The 23,424-nt window shown below is 40.4% G+C and overlaps 1 protein-coding gene across 2 annotated transcripts in view; it reads left to right on the top strand.

The window, feature by feature from the left end:
* cacul1 (CDK2 associated cullin domain 1) overlaps positions 1–23,424 on the top strand; it is a 161,174-nt gene that overhangs the window by 95,086 nt on the left and 42,664 nt on the right. The window lies entirely within an intron of this gene.

The following is a 23,424-nucleotide window of genomic DNA, read 5'->3' as shown; positions in this document are numbered from 1 at the left end:
TGGGCACCCTACATGATCAGTGCTTAGAAACACCCCCTTTGGCAAGTATCAGAGCTTGTCAACACTTTCTGTAGCCAGCTAAGAGTCTTTCAATTCTTGTTTGGGGGATTTTCGCCCATTCTTCCTTGCAAAAGGCTTCTAGTTCTGTGAGATTCTTGGGCCGTCTTGCATGCTCTGCTCTTTTGAGGTCTATCCACAGATTTTTGATGATGTTTAGGTTAGGGGACTGTGAGGGCCATGGTAAAACCTTCAGCTTGCACCTCTTGAGGTAGTCCATTGTGGATTTTGAAGTGTGTTTAGGATCGTTATCCTGTTGTAGAAGCCATCCTCTTTTCATCTTCAGCTTCAGCTTTTTTACAGACAGTGTGATGTTTGCTTACAGAATTCGCTGGTATTTAATTGAATTCATTCTTCCCTCTATTTTTCTAAATTTTCCCTCTATTTCTAAATTTTCCCTGTGCCATTGGCTGCAACACAAGACTAAAGCACGATCAATCCACCACTGTGCTTAACAGTTAGAGAGGTGTTGTTTTCATGAAATTCTGCACCCTTTTTTCTCCAAACAAACCTTTGCTCATTGCAGCCAAAAAGTTCTATTTTAACTTCAGTCCACAGGATTTGTTTCCAAAATGCAGCAGGCTTGTTTGGATGTTCCTTTGCAAACTTCTGATGCTGAATTTTGTGGTGAGGATGCAGGAAAGATTTTCTTTTGATGACTCTTCCATGAAGGTCATATTTGTGCAGGTGTCACTGCACATTAGAACAGTACACCACCACTCCAGAGTCTGCTGAATCTTCCTGAAGATCTTTTGCAGTCAAACTGGGGTGTTGATTTACCTTTCTAGCAATCCTATGAGCAGTTCTCTTGGAAAGTTTTCTTGGTCTTCCAGACCTCTACTTGACATCCACCGTTCCTGTAAACTGCCATTTCTTAATTACATTACAAACTGAGGAAACGGCTGCCTGCAAACGCTTTGTTATCTTCTTATAGCCTTCTCCTGCTTTGTGGGCATCATTTATTTTAATTTTCACTGTGCTAGGCAGTTGCTTACAGGAGCCCATGGCTGCTGATTGTTGGGACAAGGTTTGAGGAGTCAGGGTATTTACAAAGCTTAGAAATTTGCATCACCTGGCCTTTAATAAAGATGACTGTGAACAAGTCATAGCCCTAACAAGCTAATTAAGGTCTGAGACCTTGATAAAAATTATCTGGGAGCTCAAATTTCTTGGGGTGCCCAAACCTTTGCATGGTACTCCTTTCCTTTTTTTCACTCTAAAATTGTACAAAACAAAAAAATACAGTAATCTTGCTTAAAATGTTGAAAAGAATGTTTCATCTTTAACTTTATGACTTGGATTGGAGATCAGTTCATCTTCTACTCACTCAACTATTCACAGTAACAGAAATTTTGACCAGGGGTGCCCAAACTTTTGCATGCCACTGTATGCTTGCCAAGACACAGTAATACTACTTGTGGGATTTGCATCAATTTGAAGTACCACCTTGTTAACAGAAAGTTAGATATTTCAGTTTATGTAATCACTTGTATCTGTTTGCTTTGCTTCTTTCATTAGAATCAGAATCAGGTTCATTATCATCGATATGTGTCATGAAATTTATTGTTTTCTGGAAGCAGTACTGTGCAAGGAATAAAAATTACTATGCTACAAAAATAGATCACATATAGAAAAGAAAACTAGTTAGTGAGCTTTCATTTGACCTGGCTTCCATTTTACCAGTTGGATTCCTTCTCTAAACTAAAATTGCAGTTCATTTAGTGTGTGGCAGCAGCTTTTGTACCTCTAGATCTAAAAGATTAGCTATATATTTGCTGTTGTGACAAAAATAATCTAAATTTCACTGTAAATTAGAAGCAAGAAGGATATCTTCCAAATAAATGACAAGTCTCCTGATCACTGTATTGCAGGTTTATTTTCTCTGTAACTGAAAGGAAAGAGAGCAGGAGATGTACTCAGTATTTCAAAGATGGATTTGGGTCAGTATTGTATTTGGCACCAAATATAAAATATTGTATGCTGGCAAAAATAAGTCAGTAGTGAAAGGTTTAGCAGTGGTATTGGATAGTTTGAGAGGAAATAATAGCTTGACAATACTAGTCACATTATAACTTTAGAAAGCTATTACGATAAGGTTGAAAAACTGAGTACAATATCAGAATTGTTGAGAAAATGTCTTTAGTGGTTTTGCTAAGGGCTTAAAAATAAAGCATCCAAATTTGGTGCACAACTTTGTCCATTACGTTTCAGAAGAGAAGTGCCTGTATTAAAGACGATGTCCAGATAAGATGGACAGAAGTGGTTCTACTGAAAAGAAAACTAGGATACAGTCTACAGTTGATTGAGGATGTGTTAACAAAATATGTATTGATAAATGTAGCTGAATTATTATGCACAAATTAAGTGAAAACATGGATACTTTTGCCATATAAACATATGAAATAATTTGGCAGATGAGGTAGTTTGATTGTCCTGCATCTTCAAGCTCCAGTAAGATTTGGCTGCAATGCAGAGGGTCCTTAATGTTGTAAAGATGACCATTGGAGTGAATTGACCCTTTCCTTGGCTGTCTGGTGTATTAATTTTTCTGAGACAGTTACACTGTGACTACAACTTGGAAGCTTGAGTTCAATACACTACAGCTTTGACTGCTTAATATAGGATGGCATTTTAATGTACCAATGAGGAGATATTAAATGATAAAGTAGTGTAATCAATTGAATGAAACTTCAATTTGCAAGTGGTTGTTTGGTTTCATAGTTCAGATGGATGTTAAAGATCCCAGAGGGCAATGCATTCTTATTTTCAGCTCCAAATTTCACTTCAGTGTCTGAAAAAGTCTTTAATCTCGTAGGAACATAAAAAATGTATGACAGAAGTAGCTAACATGTCTGTGTGGTCAAGAAAGAGCCATTTTAATTCTATTTTCCAGCACTAAATTCTGTAGATCGTTATCATCACAAGTTGTTTTGTTTTAAGAATTACCCCTTGTAACAATGATCAGTGAAGCACAGAGGGATCTGTACTTACAGACAAGTACCTTTATTGTTTAAACTAACAAATGCATGGATTCATATACTAAATACCTTGTGTGTACACCCACTAAGTATCCCCGACTCTCCTGAATAGTCAAAGAAAAGCAAAGGTATTACCTGGGCAAAGGAGTCCATGCTGCCCAGGCATTCCTCGTAGTCCTGATTAATTTGCCATGTGTTCCACGCAGGATCGCTCACACTTGTATCTGCAATGGTTACCGCTGCCAGCACACTTGAAGCAGCTGTTCTTATCAATTCAAATATTGCATTCCAGTGTCATTGGCCACAGGTCATGTGTCTGACCTTTAACACCTTGTTATTGGCTCTGCTCCAAGCCATCTTCCCAGCAAATGACAATCGATAATTTATGGCTGTTTGTTTCAATCAGCAACAAGCTCAGATCACTCCAGGCAGGCACCAACCTCAACATTTACAAGCCTGTATGTTATATCCAATCAAAGAACATCTCAAACTTCTTATTTGGAACCAGTCCAGGAGATTTCCTGAGGAATCATTGTGTCTTTTTTAAAACATTGATCAAGCCCAGCACGTCAAGCTCACGAAATGGAGAACAGTGTCTCTTCACAAAATGGCAGCCTCCATCTCCAAGCACACGGCAAGAACAAAGACAATTAATCTGTCTGCTTCCACTGTCCTTGATTGATTCAAATTTGCTGATTTGTAGACTGTTGTTCTTTCTTAACATCTCCCTCCCCTTAGGATCACTATCCTCCTCTATTCTGTTGATTAACCGTAGGATTGCCATGGATTGCTATGGATCCCCAGTAGACATGCTGCACTTACATTATAATATTTTTTTATTAAATTCATACAATTCTTATACCAGTCACTCTTTTCTCGATATTACAAAAATCATTACCCTGTACCTTTTGCATAATTTCAGACTTCCATTTTCTAAGTTGATACCCATTAAACAATACAATTATCAGTATACATAAAATTAGTAGGACAGCTGCATGTGATATTATCCTCACTCATGGATGTATTTGAACATTTGATCCCCAATTCCAAATCTTATCTCAAAAGTCTGAGTCACTCAATATTTAATTTACCTTATCAACATGCATCTTAATAACTTCTGTATGTTTAGTCCATTGATGGATTATCTTCTTTGCCTCCTCCACAACTCATGTCTAGTCTGCAGTTAAATGAGGAATCAATGGCAACTTAGTAACAACATAGTCACACAAATATCAATCTGTATCAATTCGTTGGATTGCAAGGTTCTCCGCCACCTTCTCCACTGCTGGTTGAGGCAAAGTTCATCCTCCAATAGCCAAATTGAAAGTCACATCCCCAATTGCAACATTGTGACTTTCCAAAAGACACTCTTTCTAACCCTTGGTACAACTCATGGCTGCTGTTGCTATATAACCAGTTCATCCCACCTATGCATACTGCAGAAAAAGAATCTTTATTAACAGGCAAAATAGACAACAAACAATTCTCGTAAGCATTGAAACCACAATCCAGAAGTTTCTATCACCCCTTCTGGACAAGCCCAGTAGTGTCCCCCTTGATGACATACTGATAAGCTTTTTCCTTTCCTGGTACCATTCATAACAATAGCATGTTTTGGTGGGTTACTTAAAGATCTTGAAGTATTCTCATAATATTTACCCACATTGTGAACTCTTTTCAAGGAGTAAGTTAAATTACTTCCATGATGGTGAATGTGAAATACTGCACCAACATAAAACCTCCCTTTACCATCATCATAAGTACATAGTACTCTGTTGGTTAGTGTAAGACTTCTAATGGAGTCTATTCAAATCTAGTCAAGAAGAAAAGAAAAGCTTACAAAAAGTTCAGAGAACTAGGTAATGTTAGAGATCCAGAAGATTATAAGGCTAACAGGAAGGAGCTTAAGAAGGAAATTTAAGGGGCAATGAGAAGGCCTTGGCAGGCAGAATTAAGGAAAACCCCAAGGCATTCTACAAGTATGTGAAGAGCAAGAGGGTAAGATGTGAGAGACTAGGACCTATCAAGTGTGACAGTGGGAAAGTGTGTATGGAACCGGAGGAAATAGCAGAGGTACTTAATGAATACTTTATTTCAGTATTCACTATGGAAAAGGAACTTAGTGATTGTAGTGATGATTTGCAGCAGACTGATAAGCTTGAGTATGTAGATATTAAGAAAGATGATGTGCTGGGGCTTTTGGAAAACATCAAGTTGGATGATTTAGAAGGAATGGATTGGGACAATTTGTTTTATGGGAAGGATGTAATAGAGAACTGGAGGTCATTTAAAGAGGAAATTTTGAGGGTACAGAATCTTTGTGTTCCTGTTAGATTGAAAGGAAAGGTTAAAAGTTTGAGAGATCCATGGTTTTTAAGAGATATCGGAAACTTGGTTTGAAAAAAAAAGAGATATCTACAATAAAAATAGGCAACATGGAGTAAATGAGGTGCTCGAGGAATATAAAGAATGTAAAAAGAATCTTAAGAAAGAAATTAGAAAAGCTAAAAGAAGATATGAGCTTGCTTTGGTGGCAAGTATGGTGAAAATAAATCCAAAGGGTTTCTACAGTTATATTAATAGTGAAAGGATAGTGAGGGATAAAATTGGTCCCTTAGAGAATCAGAGTGGACAGCTATGTGTGGAACCAAAAGAGATGGGGGAGATTTTGAATAATTTCTTTTCTTCGGTATTCACGAAGGAGAAGGATATTGAATTGTGTAAGGTAAGGGAAACAAGTAGGGAAGTTGTGGAAGCTATGATGATTAAAGAGGAGGAAGTACTGGCGCTGTTAAGGAATATAAAGTAAATCTCCGGATCATGACAGGATATTCCCTAGGACCTTGAGGGAAGTTAGTATAGAAATAGCAGGGGCTCTGACAGAAATATTTCAAATGTTATTAGAAATGGGGATGGTGCCGGAGGATTGGCGTATTGCTCATGTGGTTCCATTGTTTAAAAAGGATTCTAAGAGTAAACCTAGCAATTATTGGCCTGTAAGTTTGACGTCAGTGGTGGGTAAATTAATGGAAAGTATTCTTAGAGATGGTATATATAATTATCTGGATAGACAGGGTCTGATTAGGAACAGTCAACATGGATTTGTGCGTGGAAGTTCATGTTTGACAAATCTTATTGAATTTTTTGAAGAGGTTACTAGGGAAGTTGACGAGGGTAAAGCAATGGATATTGTCTATGTGGACTTCAGTAAGGCCTTTGACAAGGTTCCACACGGATGGTTAGTTTGGAAGGTTCAATCGTTAGGTATTAATAATAAAGTAGTAAAATGCATTCAACAGTGGCTGGATGGGAGATGCCAGAGAGTAGTGGTGGATAACTGTTTGTCAGGTTGGAGGCCAGTGACTAGTGGTGTGCCTCAGGGATCTGTACTGGGTCCAATGTTGTTTGTCATATACATTAATGATCTGGATGATGGGGTGGTAAATTGGATTAGTAATTATGTAGATCAGGCTAAGATAGGTGGCGTTGTGGATAATGAAGTAGGTTTTCAAAGCTTGCAGAGAGATTTAGGCCAGTTAGAAGAGTGGGCTGAAAGATGGCAGATGGAGTTTAATGCTGATAAGTGTGAGGTGCTATATTTTGGTAGGAATAATCCAAATGGGACATACATGGTAAATGGTAGGGCATTGAAGAATGCAGTAGAACAGAGTGATCTAGGAATAATGGTGCATAACTCCCTGAAGGTGGAATCTCATGCGGATAGGGTGATGAAGAAAGCTTTTGGTATGCTGGCCTTTATAAATCAGAGCATTGAGTATAGGAGTTGGGATGTAATGTAAAAATTGGACAAGGCATTGGTAAGGCCAAATTTGGAGTATTGTGCACAGTTCTGGTCACCGAATTATAGGAAAGATGTCAATGAAATAGCGAGAGTACAGAGAAGATTTACTAGAATGTTACCTGGGTTCCAGCACCTAAATTACAGAGAAAGGTTGAACAAGTTAGATCTTTATTTTTTGGAATGTAGAAGGTTGAGGGGGGACTTGATAGAGGTATTTAAAATAATGAGGGGGATAGATTGAGTTGACGTGGATAGTCTTTTTCCATTGAGTAGGGGAGATTCAAACAAGAGGACATGAGTTGAGAGTTAGGGGGCAAAAGTTTAAGGGTAACACGAGCGGGAACGTCTTTACTCAGAGAGTGGTAGCTGTGTGGAACGAGCTTTCAGTAGAAGTGGTAGAGGTAGGTTCGAGACTGTTACTTAAATTAAAATTGGATAGGTATATCGACAGGAAAGGAATGGAGGGTTATGGGCTGAGTGCAGGTAGGTGGAACTAGGTGAGAGTAAGCGTTTGGCACGGACTAGAAGGGCCGAGATGGCCTGTTTCCATGCAGTAATTGTTATATGGTTATAAGTAGCTGGGACCAGATGAAATGTACCCCAGGCTACTGTGGGAGGCGAGGGTGGAGATTGCTGAGCCTCTGACGATGATCTTTGCATCATCAATGGGGACGGGAAAGGTTCTGGAGGATTGACGGGTTGTGGATTTTGTTCCTTTATTCAAGAAAGGGAGTAGAAGATAACTCAGGAAGTTATAGACCAATGGGTCTTACTTTAGTGGTTGGTAAGTTGATGGAGAAGATCCTGAGAGGCAGGATTTATGAACATTTGGAGAGGTATAATATGATTAGGAGTACTCGGCATGGTTTTGTGGAGCCTTACGAGCCTGGTTGAATTTTTTGAGGATGTGGCTGAACACATTGATGAAAGAAGAGCAGTAGATGTAGTGTATATGGATTTCAGCAAGGCATTTGATAAAGTACCACATGCAAGGCTTACTGAGAAAGTAAGGAGGCATGGGATTCAAGAGGCCATTGCTTTGTGGATCCAGAACTGGCTTGCCCACAGGAGGCTTTTAAAGAGTGGTTGTAGACAGGTCATGTTCTGCATGGAGGTTGGTCACCAGTGGAGTGCCTCAAGGATCTGTTCTGGGACCCTTACTTCATGATTTTTTATAAATGACCTGGATGAGGAGGTGGAGGGATGGGTTAGTAAGTTTGCTGATGACACAAAAGTTGGAGGGGTTGTGGATAGTGTGGAGGGTTGTCAGAGGTTACAGCGGGACATTGATAGGATGCACAGCTGGGCTGAGAAGTGGCAGATGGAGTTCAACCCAGATAAGTGTGAAGTGTTTCATTTTGGTAGGTCAGATATGATGGCAGAATATAATATTAATGGTAAGACTCTTGGCAGTGTGGAGGATCAGAGGGATTTTGGGGTCTGAGTCCATAGGACGCTCAAAGCAGCTGCACAGTTTGGCTCTGTGGTTAAGAAGCTGTATGGTGTATTGACCTTCATGAACCGTGGAATTGAATATAGGAGCCGAGAGGAAATGTTGCAGCTATATAGGACCCTGGTCAGACCCCACTTGGAGTACTGCACTCAGTTCGGGTCACGTCATTACAGGAAGGATGTGGAAGCCATAGAATGGGTGCAGGAGAGATATACAAGGATGTTATCTGGATTGGGGAACATGCCTTATGAGAATAGGTTGAGTGAACTCGGCCTTACCTCCTTGGAGCGAAGGAGGATGAGAGGTGACCTGATAGAGGTGTACAAGATGAATGAGAGACATTGATCGTCTGGATACCCAGTGGCTTTTTCCCAGGGCTGAAATGGTTTCCACAAGAGGACACAGGTTTAAGGTGCTGGGGAGTAGGTACAGAGGAGATGTCAGAGTTAAGTTTTTTACTCAGAGAGTGGTGAGTGCATGGGATTGGCTGCCAGCAACGGTGGTGGAGACAGATACAGTAGGGTCTTTTAGGAGACTCTTGGATAAGTAACCTTAGGTAATTTTCATGTAAGTACATGTTTAACACAGCATTGTGGGCTGAAGGGCTTGTATTGTGCTGTGGATTTTCTATGTTTCTAATATGACACAAGGGAACCTCTTCTCCCACCCATTCTATTATTTGCTCATTTGGTACCCAATTTGGTACTTGATGTGCATCAAATTGTTATAAATTTGTACCAGTCATGGCAAGCAACCAACTAGTATATGTAGCACAGATCTCCGCTTTATGTGTTCCTTAAGATATGAGGTCTGTGCAGTCAGTTATCAAATTTGTTGTATTCTGAAGGGTGTTTCAGAAACTTAGTGAATCCAGATTTACCTGTGATGTACTCCGAACAATTTGACTAATTTTCATTTGATCCCAATAATTTTCTTCAGTAATGTCCTGCATTTTCAGCTGAAGAGATTGTACCTGATTTTCCATTCTGCTCTGTCTGAGGTATTGACTGTTGCTACCCCTGATGCATAACCTACTCCCACCAGTTCCAATAGTCCACCCTTCTTTCTGTTTTTGATTGGCGTAAACTCACTCCTGCTTAGTTGTCTCCCAAGAAGTGAGTAAATAATCGTTTTGTTGTAGGTGAGCACCATTCAGGCACCATTATTTCAGTTAAATTAAAAATTACCTGCACATGCTGGTACCTTGCTACCAAAGTGATAAACTCCCCTGTATCTTCTAACACTAATCCTACCCCATTTGTGTTATGCTGAGTCGCACTACATTTAGGCTCTGGTGCAGTTTTAGTTAATTGAGGTTGTGGAGTGGCCTATTTACTATTAGTTTTGAAAAACCCTGAAACGACCTGGACCCTGACAGAAACTCTTACCCGTGTCCAATGTTCCCTCTAATTTTTAGTAGTCAGTGTGCGCAAAAATCTTATGTTGTGCAAACTTTTTTCATATGACAAAAATATGTTCGCACTGAATGCACACAGTTTATCTAGGTTTAAAAAATGTTTGACATAAAACTGCACAGAATAACAACAAAATAACATACATATTTAAGTCACTCAGTTATTTTTTCTCTCCTGTCTTTGGCATTTACCCATTCTTTGTAAACTCTAGATAGTTTAGTTTAGTCTAGATCAGGGGTGGGCAAACTTTTTGATTTGTGGGCCACAAAGGGTTCTAAAATTTGACAGGGGGGCCGGACCAGGAGCAGATGGACGGAGTGTTTTGGTAATACACCTCATAAGAGAAAATAAAATATCATGGGATATGTAGAAAACATGTGCTTTAATTTCAATTGAAAATGAACAAATGCATTACAACAAAATATCTGTCTTTGAAGTCCCATGGTATTTAGCTATTTATTGAAATGACTTTTAAAACACTGAAAATTAAATGAATAAAATACAGCTTTTTTTACTAGTAACAGTTATTATTTTAAAGCACTGAAAATTCTGTTATCCTTCAAGATATTATCATCATCACTCTCCTGACTGTCTTTATTTCAAAAACGGTAGGAGATGCAGGTCTACTTGTCCTGCTCCTTCTTATTCAATTGTCCCCTGTGCCAAAACTCAACAACGACCAGCACAAGGACAGAACCCTGACAGTGCGCCAGTATGCGGAGCGCGTTATTTGATCTGGAGCGCATTTTTTTATTTTGAGAACGTACGTGCACCTGCGCACTACTCATGTCCATCACTTAACAGAAATGACATGTAACATGTAAGGCTTATTGAAAAAAAATTTTCAAATGCATTTTTTACATAACACAACGAAGAAACTTATTTTTAATTTCAGTGGAAACAGTGTTGTTGGTCTCCCTTTTTAGCCAGCGCATCAAAGTCTGGATTTAGTTTTGTTGTGGCGATTCTCAGGATGGATCTGAGGTGTTGGTCAGTTAACTTGGATCTGTGGCTGGCTTTGTTGATGTTCATGATGCTGAACGCCTTTTCACACAAATAGGTTGAGCCGAACAAAGAGTAAAGCGCAAATGTGGAGTAATACGCTGCACCTCAACAAAGGTCAATGTATATAGAGTGCGTCATCTATTGGGAAAACGCCAGAATTGAGGGGGAAAAACGTTAACAAGGTTTATTAATATAATTTCATCAAGTTCTGCGGGCCGGTGCCCAGGCCGTAGTTTGCCCATGCCTGGTCTAGATAGACTAATAGAACTTACATCCAATTGATAGCTTTTGATTCTCATTAACATATCCAAATAACATTCACCTAAACTGTTTCTCAGCTTGTTTTTGAGTTGATTCATTAGGCTAAAACCTTGCTCAAAGTCTGCAACAGATGCAAGAAAGGTTCCCCCAATGTCCATCAAGTGTGCAAGGTCGCAAAAGTATTCATTTTGAAGTACAAATCCCACCATTTGAGCAAAGTTTGAAATCAGTTTGCATTTAATTTTTTTTCTTGCACTGAAAATTTGAAATCATTAAACTGTCTAACTATAACAGTATTTTCAGCTAGAAAATCATGATATTTTAGACATAAGGCATTAACTTGTTCATCGCAAAATGTGAAGTTTACGACATGAACACTGTCCACCAAAGATGGCTGCCGCTGTGATGCAGCTGTACAAACTGAACCAGGACAGGTGAGGTGACATAAATTACTGACGTGCATTGTGGTATTTGGAAAAACTGACTAACTAGTTAACAGAAACATTTAGTTAAAAGATTATTTTCAGTAAGTATAATTATTAATTAATACATTATTTTAGGTAACTAACCTTTTGTGCGCACATTAATTTTCTTTGTGCGTTTGTTGAAAAATGTGTGTGCACGCACACAGCTTAGAGGGAACATAGCCTGTGTCCTTAGTGTCCTTTCCATTCTGCTCTCCCCATGTACTATATCCTCCTGTGGACAATTTTTAACAAGAGACAACTTTCAAGAAATGCTTGATGTAGCCATCCCAATCGATATATCTCTTGTGTAGATTACTACCGCACTCAATATCCATATGAGTGTGATTCCACAGAACTGTAATTTTACCATGGCCATTATCACCTGAAGTTTGCTCAGTAATTGGGCCTAAAAGCTAACTAATGATTATCCATAGAACATTACAGCACAGAAACAGGCCTTTTGGCCCCTCTTGGCTGTGCTGAACCATTTTTCTGCTTAGTCCAACTGACCTGCACCCAGCCCATAGCCCTCCATATACCTCTCATCCATGTACCTGTCCCAAATTTTTCTTAAATGTTAAAAATGAGCCTGCAATTACCACTTCATCTGGCAGCTCATTCCACTCTCCTACCACTCTGTGTGCGAAGAAGCCCCTCCCTAATGTTCCCTTTAAAATTTTCCCCCTTCACCCTTAACCCATGTCCTCTGGTTTTTTTTCTCCCCTAGCCTCAATGGAAAAAGCCTGCTTGCATTCACTCTACCTGTACCCATCATAATTTTGTATACCTCTATCAAGTCTCCCCTCATTCTCCTATGCTCCAGGGAATAAAGTCTGAACCTATTCAACCTTTCTCTATAACTCAGTTTCTCAAATCCTGGCAACATCCTTGTAAACCTTCTCTGCACTCTTTCAACCTTATTAATATCCTTCCTGTAATTCGGTGACCAAAACTGCACACAATACTCCAAATTTGGCCTCACCAATGCCTTATACAACCTCACCATAGCATTCCAACTCTTGTTCTCAATACTTTGATTTATAATGTACCAAAACCTGTCTTTACTACCCTATCTACCTGTGACACCACTTTTAGGGAATTTTGTATCTGTATTCCTAGATCCCTCTGTTCTACTGCACTCCTCAGTGCCCTACCATTTACCTTGTACGTTCTACCTTGGTTTTTCTTCCAAAGTGCAATACCTCACAATTGTCTGTATTAAACTCCATCTGCCATTTTTCAGCCCATTTTTCCAGCTGGTCCAGATCCGCTCTGCGTTACTAAACAATGTCATCTAAAATTTTACTCTGTTTCTTCTTTTTTCCTTGTTGATAGGCTGCCACATAATTGACCTCTTTCACTGTCTCTACCAATTGTTTTACCCACTTTTCTGACCATCATTTTGGCCATCATATTTTTTAATGTTCGGTTCACCATTTCCATAATTCCACTAGACTGTGGTCTATAGGGTATATGAAATCTGTGTTTAATCCTTGAAAGTGTCATGGCGTTTTGCATTGTCTGGGCTGTAAAATGTGTGCCTTGATCCGACTCTATTCTCTGAGGTAATTCCCAGCAAGTAAAAACCCTTTGCAATAATGTTTTTGTGGTGGCTTTGGCTGTTTTGGTCATCGTTGTATGAACTTCCACCTACTTAGTGAAAGTACCTATTACTACACAAATATATTTGTACTCTTCTGGCATGGACGGTAAGGATCCCAACATAATCTATCTGCAAATTAGTTCAAGGCCCTCCCGCTGGTCTGGTATGTCAGAGGGCTCCTTTGTTCACATTTCTGTCAGGATTATATTGAAGTCAACCAATTCTTGACCTAGTTTTCCACATCGTCCTTCATCTTAGGCCAGCAACACACCTCCTTCATCTCTTCCAGAGTGCTTTTGGTTCCCTGGTGTCCCCATAAATCATGGTATCAGTGAATCATCTGATTTCTTACTCCCTCTAGGACCACAAACTTTCTTTCATATTGGACTACTCCTTCCTTAGCATGTACACCCTTATGCCCTTTATACATTTCTGATGCTGCTCCTTCTATTAATTTTAAAAAATTCTTTTTCTTTATCTTTCTTCTGCTCCTCAGTGAAATCCATAACCTTAACCTGTTGTTCCTTCTGCCTTCCCATCTCCCCAGTTTGCGGCTGCCATTCCTGCTCACCTTGCTTAACTAACTCATCAGCCTTACTATTCTCCTCAGGGGACAATTTAAGTGGGCTTTCAATTTTATTCCATATTCTTTCCCCTTTGCTTCTTCAAATATGTACCGCAACAGAGCAGCAGTTGGGAGGGGCTTTCCGTCAGCTGAAACAAACCCTCTTGCTTCCCACAGAGGCAAACATTCTGTAAGGCTGTTACAAAAGTACATACTATCAGTGTATGACTGGTCCATGTGGAAAACATTCTGGATGGCTAACCACATATGCTACAGCTGTTAATTCTGTTGCCCATGCACTCATGATTTTAGCAAACTTTAAAGCTATATTGTACTTTTCCTGGCCATGTTCATCCACCACATATGTGGCACACCCAGTTCTCTTCTCACCATCCTGTACTGATGAGGAGCCATCTGCAAAAATTTTTAAAATTTAATCTTTATTGAAGGAATGACACAATACAGAATACGTAATGCATTACATTTTCCTCCATTTTCCTTTTATATCTTACCCCTAACCAAAACTCCCCTCACCTGCCCTTCCCGAACATACCATAGCAACTAATGTATTTACAATACAACAATTCACAAATACAAGTATATACATATATGGACATTTCACAGCCATACCCCCACACTGCTTCAAGACAAAGGCCCACTCGCATCCACAACATGTCAGATGATCCAGAATACACTCATGTTACACTTCATCAACCACTCTGTGAGGTAAACCATATGCATGTAAAAGGGAGGCAACTTCCCGAGTACAATCAAATTTCCAAGGATCCATATAACCATTTTGTTGCATAAACATCGAGAAGGCCTTTGCCATACCAGAAGATGTTCCCCTAGAGCTAGACCTGTCAAGCAGTTGGTCAATAGCACAGTTCAAATCTTCTGAAAAGGTTAGCTGGTGTGTATTCAGGTTAGGTATTAATGACAAAACCTGATTTGCAAAGTGGGCGTCGTCCCAATTAGGGCATAAACATTTACCAAAATGACAGGTATCTGAAAAAGAGATCCAGAGACTATAATAAAGCGACCACTAGGGTCACTGATCACATCAGATGGTGTAAACTGCATTCTTTTGGTGATTAACATTGCCACCCCCCTGGACCTGCCATTATATCTGGAATGAAAAACCTGACTAATCCATGCTTTATGGAGTCTATTATGGTCTTCCACTCTTAAATGTGTCTCTTGTAGAAATAGTATATCTGTTTTTAATTGTTTCAGATGAGAGAAAACTTCAGCTCTTTTAACAGGACGATCGAGCCATAGAACCAGAGAGACTGGGCTTGTACATGCTGGAATTAAGGAGATTGAGAGGGGATCTGATTGAAACATATAAGATTATTAAGGGATTGGACAAAATAGAGGCAGGAAATATGTTCCAGGTGCTGGGAGAGTCCAGTACCAGAGGGCATGGTTTGAGAATAAGGGGTAGGTCATTTAGGACAGAGTTAAGAAAAAACTTCTTCTCCCAGAGAGTTGTGGGGGTCTGGAATGCACTGCCTTGGAAGGTAGTGGAGGCCAATTCTCTGGATGCTTTCAAGAAGGAGCTAGATATGTATCTTATGACTAGGGGAATCAAGGGATATGGGGACAAGGCGGGAACCGGGTATTGATAGTAGTTGATCAGCCATGATCTCAAAATGGTGGTGCAGGCTCGAAGGGCTGAATGATCTACTTCTGCACCTATTGTCTATTGTCTGTTACAGCACAGTACAGGCCCTTCAGCCCTCCATTACATGCCGACCCATATAATCCTTAAAAAAAATACTAAAGCCACACTACCCCATAACCTTCTATTTTTCTTTCATCCATGTGCCTGTCCAAGAGGCTCTTAAATACCCCTAATGTTTTAACCTCCACCACCATCCCTGGCAAGTCATTTCAGGCACTCACAACCCTCTGTGTAAAAAAACAACTTACCCCTGATGTCTCCCCTAAACTTCCCTCCCTTAATTTTGTACATATGCCCTTTGGTGTTTGCTATTGGTGCCCTGGGAAACGGGTACTGACTATCCACCCTATCTATGCCTCTCATAATCTTGTAGACCTCTATCAAGTCCCCTCTCATTCTTCTACGCTCCAAGGAGATAAGTCCCAGCTCTGCTAACCTTGCTTCATATGAATTGTTCTCCAAACCAGGCAACATCCTGGTAAATCTCCTCTGCACCCTCTCCATAGCTTCCACATCCTTCCTATAATGAGGTGACCAGAGTTGAACACAATACTCTAAGTGCGGTCTCACCAGAGATTTGTACAGTTGCAACATGACCTCTCTACCCTTGAACTCAATTCCTCTGCTAATGAAGCCTAACATCCCATAGGCCTTCTTAACTACCCTATCAACCTGCGCAGCGACCTTGAGGGATGTATGGATTTGACCCCAAGGTCCCTTTGTTCAACCACATTCTTAAGTAACTAACCATTAATCCTGTACTCAGTCTTCTGGTTTGTCCTTCTAAAATGCATCACCTCACACTTATCCGGATTGAACTCCATTTGCCATTTTTCTGCTCAACTCTGCAGCCAGTCTATATCCTCTTGTAACCTTCAACAACCTACAGCTCCATCCACAACTCCTTAAATCTTCATGTCACCTGCAAACTTACTCACCCATCCTTCCGCCTCTACATCCAGGTCATTTATAAAAATCACAAATAGCAGGGGTCCCAGGACAGATCCCTGTGGCACTCCACTAGTCACCGAACTTTTACATTCCAAGAAATAAACCTCACAGGGTGGCCTCCATCAGCATCACCCATGTTAACCATATCAAAAGACACACAGGGCCCACAATCCAAAACAGTGCGAGGGCACAAGCCTCACACAATAATGCAAAATGAAAAAAAAGTCTGGCCAATCCGTAACACACAAAAAAATAAACTGCCATGGTGATCCCCCAAAACATTCCCCCCACCCCTTTACACAAATAAGAAAAAACAATTAACCCCCGAAACCTAGAACTACCTCCCCAGCTGAGGAGGATCGCAGGCATTACCAAACAAAAAACTTCCAAAGCGTTCCCCATACAACCAAAACTTTTAATCTAATCTAGGGTGGCTCCCCTGCTTAAAATTTATACAATCACTTATTCTACCTTTAATATATATAGGCTAAAGATAACACATGTCAAGCAAAGCATTAAAAACAAAAAAAAACTAGGAAACTAAACACCAGAGATGCAAATCCCAAGTATACATATTTTGCTGGTTGAAAATTTTTGTTAATCAGATTCCGCAGCATAGCAGTTCAACCCGATAATTCCACAAATTAAACTGGAAAAAATGAACAAAGAAGTGAATTGCGAAAATTAACACTTTACCTCAGCGGGAGGCCCCTTCAATGCTGCATGAATAACCAAAGAAAAAAGTCATTGCTTTTCTTGTTCTTCTCCCCAGTAAAACTCCTTGGCTGCCTCTAGTATATCAAAATAATGCTGTTTACCTTCATGGATAACCCAGAACTGGGCAGGATACAAGAGACTGAACCTGACACCTTTCCCGTGAAGCAGGGATTTCACCTCCTTGAATGCTGCTTGCTTTTTCCCCAACTCCGCTCTAACTTCTTCATGGAAAAAAACCCAATGCCCGCAGAAATACAATTCCTGCTTCCGTCTACTGATGATGCGTTGCTTATCTTGAAAGAAGTGAAAGAGAACCAGGAACGTTCTTGCTCTTGTTTGCTTGGCTTCAGGGAAGCCGGATGGTTTAGGCCTGGCTTGGTGAGCACACAAAAGCATGAGAGGCCTTGGGAAGAAATTTGTCCCCAGCACTGCATCAAAAACTCGGTCATAAATTTAACAGGGTCCGAACCTTCCAAATTTTCAGGAATGCTGACCACTCCAAATTGGATCTCCGTGACCGATTTTCGAGGTCATCTAGCTTCCCCTTCTGTAATGCGTTTTCGCTGTGCAACGCTGCAGTGGCGGCTTTGGCGCTCACCAGTCGGTCACTATAATCATTCAGGCCATCTTCAACCTCACGAATGTGTTCATTGTGCGACTCGTAATAAGACATAATTTGTTCCATGTTAGTATTCACTGATGACAAAGCATCTTCAAATTCTCTTCTTAGGGCAGAATGCACCGCTTGTGTCATGTCAGTAAGAAGTACTAAATGAAGCCTCTCGAGGTCATCAGGTAGCGCAGGTCCAGCACTGTGCAACATTGCCATAACCGTAACATCAGCTTTCTTGCTCGAGGCTCCGCTATCTTTTTCCCCAGTTTTACTTCGAAGGTGCATTTTATTTGCTATTTCAGTGTCCAGCAATGTCCCAGGTTGTTCACAATGTTAAATATTCAGTTATCTCGAGCATACGGCAAAGATAAGCAAGTAGATTTTCAATAAAAAGCGGGAGCCACACTCACACGCACCTACTCACTCCATGCTCAACCCAGAAGTTTCTGCAAAAATCTCTAAAGAGGTTTTTTTCTTCTCCTTTGTACCTTTGTTTTCAGTCATTACTTTATCTAATCTGCCCCTATACCTTCCTTTTTGTTTTGATACAAAAGGTCCCTTAGGATAATTTGCTATCATAACACTCATATTCATCTCCTTGGTACACCAGGTTGCTAACTAACACAATGGTGTTACATGCTTGTTTTATATCAACAGCAATGTCCATCTAATAATTCTGTTTTAGCTTACTGAACCATCTTTAATCCTTCCATCTAGCAGTAGCTGTATGGGGATATGTTCTGTCAATATTGTAAGTGGATTAAGTCCCACTATGTAGGGAAAATGTTGTACCACCCAGAAAACAGCTAACAAGTGTTTTTCACATACAATACACCCCTGTTCTACTGGTGAGAGCATGTGTGAAGCATATGCAACTGGTCTTAACTTTCTAGTAGCACTGCTCAGAGAGCAGTCAGTTGTGGTCACCTCCAACAAGAATGGCTCATTCAGATTTGGACTTTTTAGAGCAGGCGCAGTAGCTAATGCTTTCTTTAGAGTTGTAATGGCCTGGGTGTGCTCTGATTTCCATCCCCACACCACATTCTTTTTCAATAACTCCATTAAAGGGGCTGCCTTAGTGAGAAATCCATCAATGTGATCCCTACAGTATCCTACCAGCCCCAGAAAGGACCTCAGCCATTTCCCATCTTGGGGAATAGGCAGTTTCATAACCAATTCTACTCTTCATTTATCAATTTCTCTTTTTCCATCACCTGTTTCATCACCTGTGCTTTTATTTTAGGGTTTACCTTTAGTCTTAGTGCATGTAATAATTGCAGCCGTTCTGCCAATAGTTGATAATGTTCCTGCTTGGTTTCAGTCTGCAGTAGTATTATACCAAGCACTCAGGCTTTGAAAACCATTTTAACCCTTCTCCTAAATGCTGGTGAATTATAGATGAGGAATTATGGAACCCGAGATTAGGGCAGTGGATGTATACTGTTGTCCTTGAATCGCAAAACCCTGCAGCGGATAGTGAGGTCAGCTGAGAAGATCATCGGGGTCTCTCTTCCCACCATTACAGACATTTACACTACACACTGCAACCGCAAAGCAAACAGCATTATGAAGGACCCCTCTCATCCCTCATACAAACTCTTCTCCCTCCTGTCATCTGGGAAAAGGCACCGAAGAATTCGGGCTCTCACAACCAGACTATGTAACAGTTTCTTCCCCCAAGCCATCAGACTCCTCAATGCCCAGAGCCTGGACTGACACCAATTTACTGCCCTCAACTGTGCCTATTGTCTTGTTTATTATTTATTATAATGCCTGCACTATTTTGTGCACTTTATGCAGTCCTTGGTAGGTCTGTAGTCTTGTATAGTTTTTTTTCTGTGTTGTTTTTATGTAGTTCAGTGTAGTTTTTGTACTGTTTCATGTAGTACCATGGTACTGAAAAACGTTCTATTTTTTACTGTGTACTGTACCAGCAGTTATGGTCGAAATGACAAAAAAAAAGTGACTTGACTTAATGCAAACTTGTATTGACCCTCTCTTGTGGGATAAACCAAAAGCTATCATTTATATCTGAAACTGTGAGCCGTTGATTTCTTTCATTCTGTTTATCTACTGTTTCCGGGGTAGTTGCTACAGTTGGGGCTGTAGGGGTAGTCAACGTGGCTTTGTTAAGGGCAGGTCATGCCTCACGAGACTGAATTCTTTGAGGATGTAACAAAACACATTGGTGAAGGTAGAACAGTGGATGTAGTGTATATGGATTTCAGTAAGGCATTTGAGAAGGTTCCCATGCAAGACTCATTCAGAAAATACGCAGGCATGGGATCCAAGGAGAATTTGCTTTCTGGATCCAGAATTGGCTTGCACACAGAAGGCAAAGAGTGGTTGTAGATAGTTTGTATTGTGCATCGAGGTTGGTGTTCTGTGGGGATCTGTTTTGAGACCCCTCCTCTTTGTGATTTTCATGAATGACCTGGATGAAGAAATAGAAAGGTGTGTTAATAAATTTGCTGATGATACAAGGTTGAGGGTGTTGTGGGTAATGTGAAGGGTTGTCAGAGGTTACAGTGGGACATCAATAGGATGCAAAACTACGATGAGAAGGTGGAGTGCAGCCCAAATAAGTGTGAAGTGCTTCATTTTGGTTGGTCAAATTTGAAGACAGGATATAGTATTGATGGTAAGACTATTGGCAGTGTTGAGGATCAGAGAGATCTTGGGTCTTTCCCCATAGGACACTCAAAGCTGCTGTACAGGTTGACAGTGTTGTTAAGAAGGCGTATGGTATGTTGGCATTCATCAAGTGCAGGATTGAGTTCAAGAGCTGAGAGGTAATGTTACACCTATATAAGACCTAGGTCAGATCCCACTGGGAGTACTGTGTTCATTTCTGGTCACCTCACTACAGGAAGGATGTGGATACTATAGAGAGAGTGCAGAGGAGATTTACAAGGATGTTGCCTGGATTGGAATTTGGGCTTTTCTCCTTGGAGTGTTGGAGAATGAGAGGTGACCTGATAGAGGTGTATAAGTTAATAAGAAGCATTGATAGTGTGGATAGTCAGAGGCTTTTTTCCAAGGGCTGAAATGGCTAACATGAGAAGGCATAGTTTTCAGGTGCTTGGAAGTAGGCACAGAGAGGATGACAGGGTTAAGTTTTTCACATAGAGTGGTGGGTGTATGGAATGCACTGCCAATGATGATGGTAAAAGCAGATACAGTAGGGTCTTCTACGAGACTCTTAGATAGGTAAGTTGAGCATAGAAAAATAGAGGGCTATGCAATAGGGTAATTCATGGTAGTTTCTAGAATAGGTTACATGGTTGGGTCAACATTGTGGGCCGAAGGGCCTGTATTGTGCTGTAGATTTCTATGTTCTATGTTAACAATATTAGTTTATTCAGTTCTCAATAGTCTATTGTCAATCTCCAACTACCATCTGGTTTCCTTACTGACCACATGGGTGAGTTACTAGTGAAGGCTACTGGCCTCAGTACCCCTTGTTGTACCAGACTCTGTATTACCTTACCGACATCTTCCTCTGCTTTTTTTGGGAAACCCATATTGCTCCTGTGGTTTGGGTTCTGGACCTTGTATGCACACACTGTGAGCCATCTTTCTGTAGTCATGCTTGTACTGTGCAAATGCCCCTGAGTTCTATGCAATGATTTGCAGTACTATGTGATTACTACTCAGCTCCTCTGGTTTTATCCACAGTGCATATTCTATCCTGATATTCACCTACTGGAACCTGTCATTTTCCTCAGTATCATGCCTCATTATGTGTAGGTTCGGTGTGATCAAACATTTCTAATACCTTTTTAGATTAGTCAGTAGAGTGAGACACCAATGTCCTTCATCATCTGTTTGAGAGCTCTGGTCCTAAGTGGTCTTTATCTAATGCTGTTCCATATAATCTTTGAAACACTGTCCATAATTGCAATGCAAACGCAGTGGGATTTTCCCTTTGGTAACATTTGGCTAGCACATCTACTGGGTCTCCTCTGCAAACACATTATGATCAATTTCCTTTCCTCTGCGTCGTCTACTCTCTGATGACTAGTTGCTTGAAACAGTTCCAAGGGTGACCTTCAAACCCACAAATCCTGATGTCTTTGTCATTGTCTCTCAGCTGCTGTACCCCAAACAAAGTAGTGAATGTTATATTCTGGCTTTGATTTCCTGTACCAGCTACTCACTCTCTGTAAGTAACGGTGGGTGGGAGGGTGGGGGGTAGCAGTGGTACCATAGGGCACCGATGATTCCTTAGCATTGTATGCGGGTGGAGGATTCTCAGAAAAAAGAGCTTCATCATGATCATAACCATATCTGATCACATCATCTGCTAAAGCGTTACAATCTATATCTACATATTTACTCTCCTCCCCTCTTTCAGATCCAAAAGCACGTATGATTCCTTTCTGTGCAGCAAGTTCCTGCAGCTTTTGTATCTGTTTTAAACACTTTGTATGATCACTAATGTTATTTCTTTTTTCAGAAGCTGATTTCTGTATCACAATTATAGCTGTTTTTAAATCACTGCACTGTTTCTATAATTCCTCCATCTGGCTTTTGTCTAAATTAGCTGCCTCTTCCTGTTTACCTTCTTCATTAACCAAGTTCTAGCATTTCAGCTGAAGTTGATTCATATGCACCAAATCCATATTTTTTTGATCTTGTAAATCTGTAACATTTCTTTTGAGGGTTACTAACTACTTCTGGAGACCTTTGTTTTCATCTTCTAACTTATGTCACTCGGTGTCAACCTTTTGTCAATTTCATGTTAACTCCTTAATGAGGCAGGTAACTGCTAATGGCTTCAGTAACCACTTGAATTCCCTTTCTGCCAATTTTCTTTTGGTAATATAAAAACAGGTTTGCCACCTTCACTGCTAGTGTGTCCAGCATACTACCTGTATTGTAGCCATTTCCCCAAAATGTTCTTCTGGAGGATTCCCTCCAATCAAAACAATCCAAGTCCTTCAGAATTACCTGTGATTTACATCCTGGGTCAGTACTAACTAGCTACCCAGTCCCCAGATCTCTCTGTTTCTCACACACGTGGTCCGCCTCGAGTCCCTTGCTGACTCAACAAGAGATTTATCCTCGAGCCCACAACAGGGACGCCAATTCTGTTGTAAAAATTAGCCCTTGTAACAATGATCAATGAAGCACAAAGAGATCTGTATTTATCAATAAATACCTTTATTGTTTAAACTAACAAGTATATGGATTCATACACTAAATGCCTAGTGTGCACATCCACTAAGTATCCCTGACTCTCCTGAATAATAGCAAAGGTATTACCCAGGCAAAGGAGTCTTATGCTGCCACGCATTCCTCATAGTCCTGATTCAGTCACTCTGTGTATCATGCAGAGTTGTTCATGCTTGTATCTGCGATGGTTATTCTTCAAACTTACCGCTGCCAGCATGCACGAAGCATCCATTTTTATATCCATTCCTTATCAATTTAAATATTGCATTCCAGTTTTATTGGCCACAGGTCATGTGTCTGACCTTTAACACCTTGTTATTGGCTCTGCTCCAAGCCAGCATCCATTTGTTGCTGCCTTCCCATCAAGTGACAACTGATAATTTATTGCTGTTTCTACTCAATCAGCAATGACCTCCAATCACTCCAGGCAGGCACCAACCCCAACATTTACAAACCAGCATGTTATATCCAACCAAATAATGTCTTGCAAATAACTTCTTATTTGGAAATGAACTCCAGTCCAGCAGATTACCTAAAGTATCTTTGTATCTTCTTTAAAACATTGATCAAGCCAAGCACTTCAGGCTCACAGCATGGAGAACAGAGTGCCTTCACAAAATGGCACCCTCCATCCCCAAGCACATGGCAAGACAAAGACAATTAGTCTGCCTG

This window comes from Hypanus sabinus, chromosome 22 (genome assembly GCF_030144855.1).
Source record: "Hypanus sabinus isolate sHypSab1 chromosome 22, sHypSab1.hap1, whole genome shotgun sequence".
Lineage (NCBI taxonomy): Eukaryota > Metazoa > Chordata > Chondrichthyes > Myliobatiformes > Dasyatidae > Hypanus > Hypanus sabinus.
Note: the sequence above shows the minus strand (reverse complement) of the source record. Positions and strands in the feature narration are given on the sequence as shown.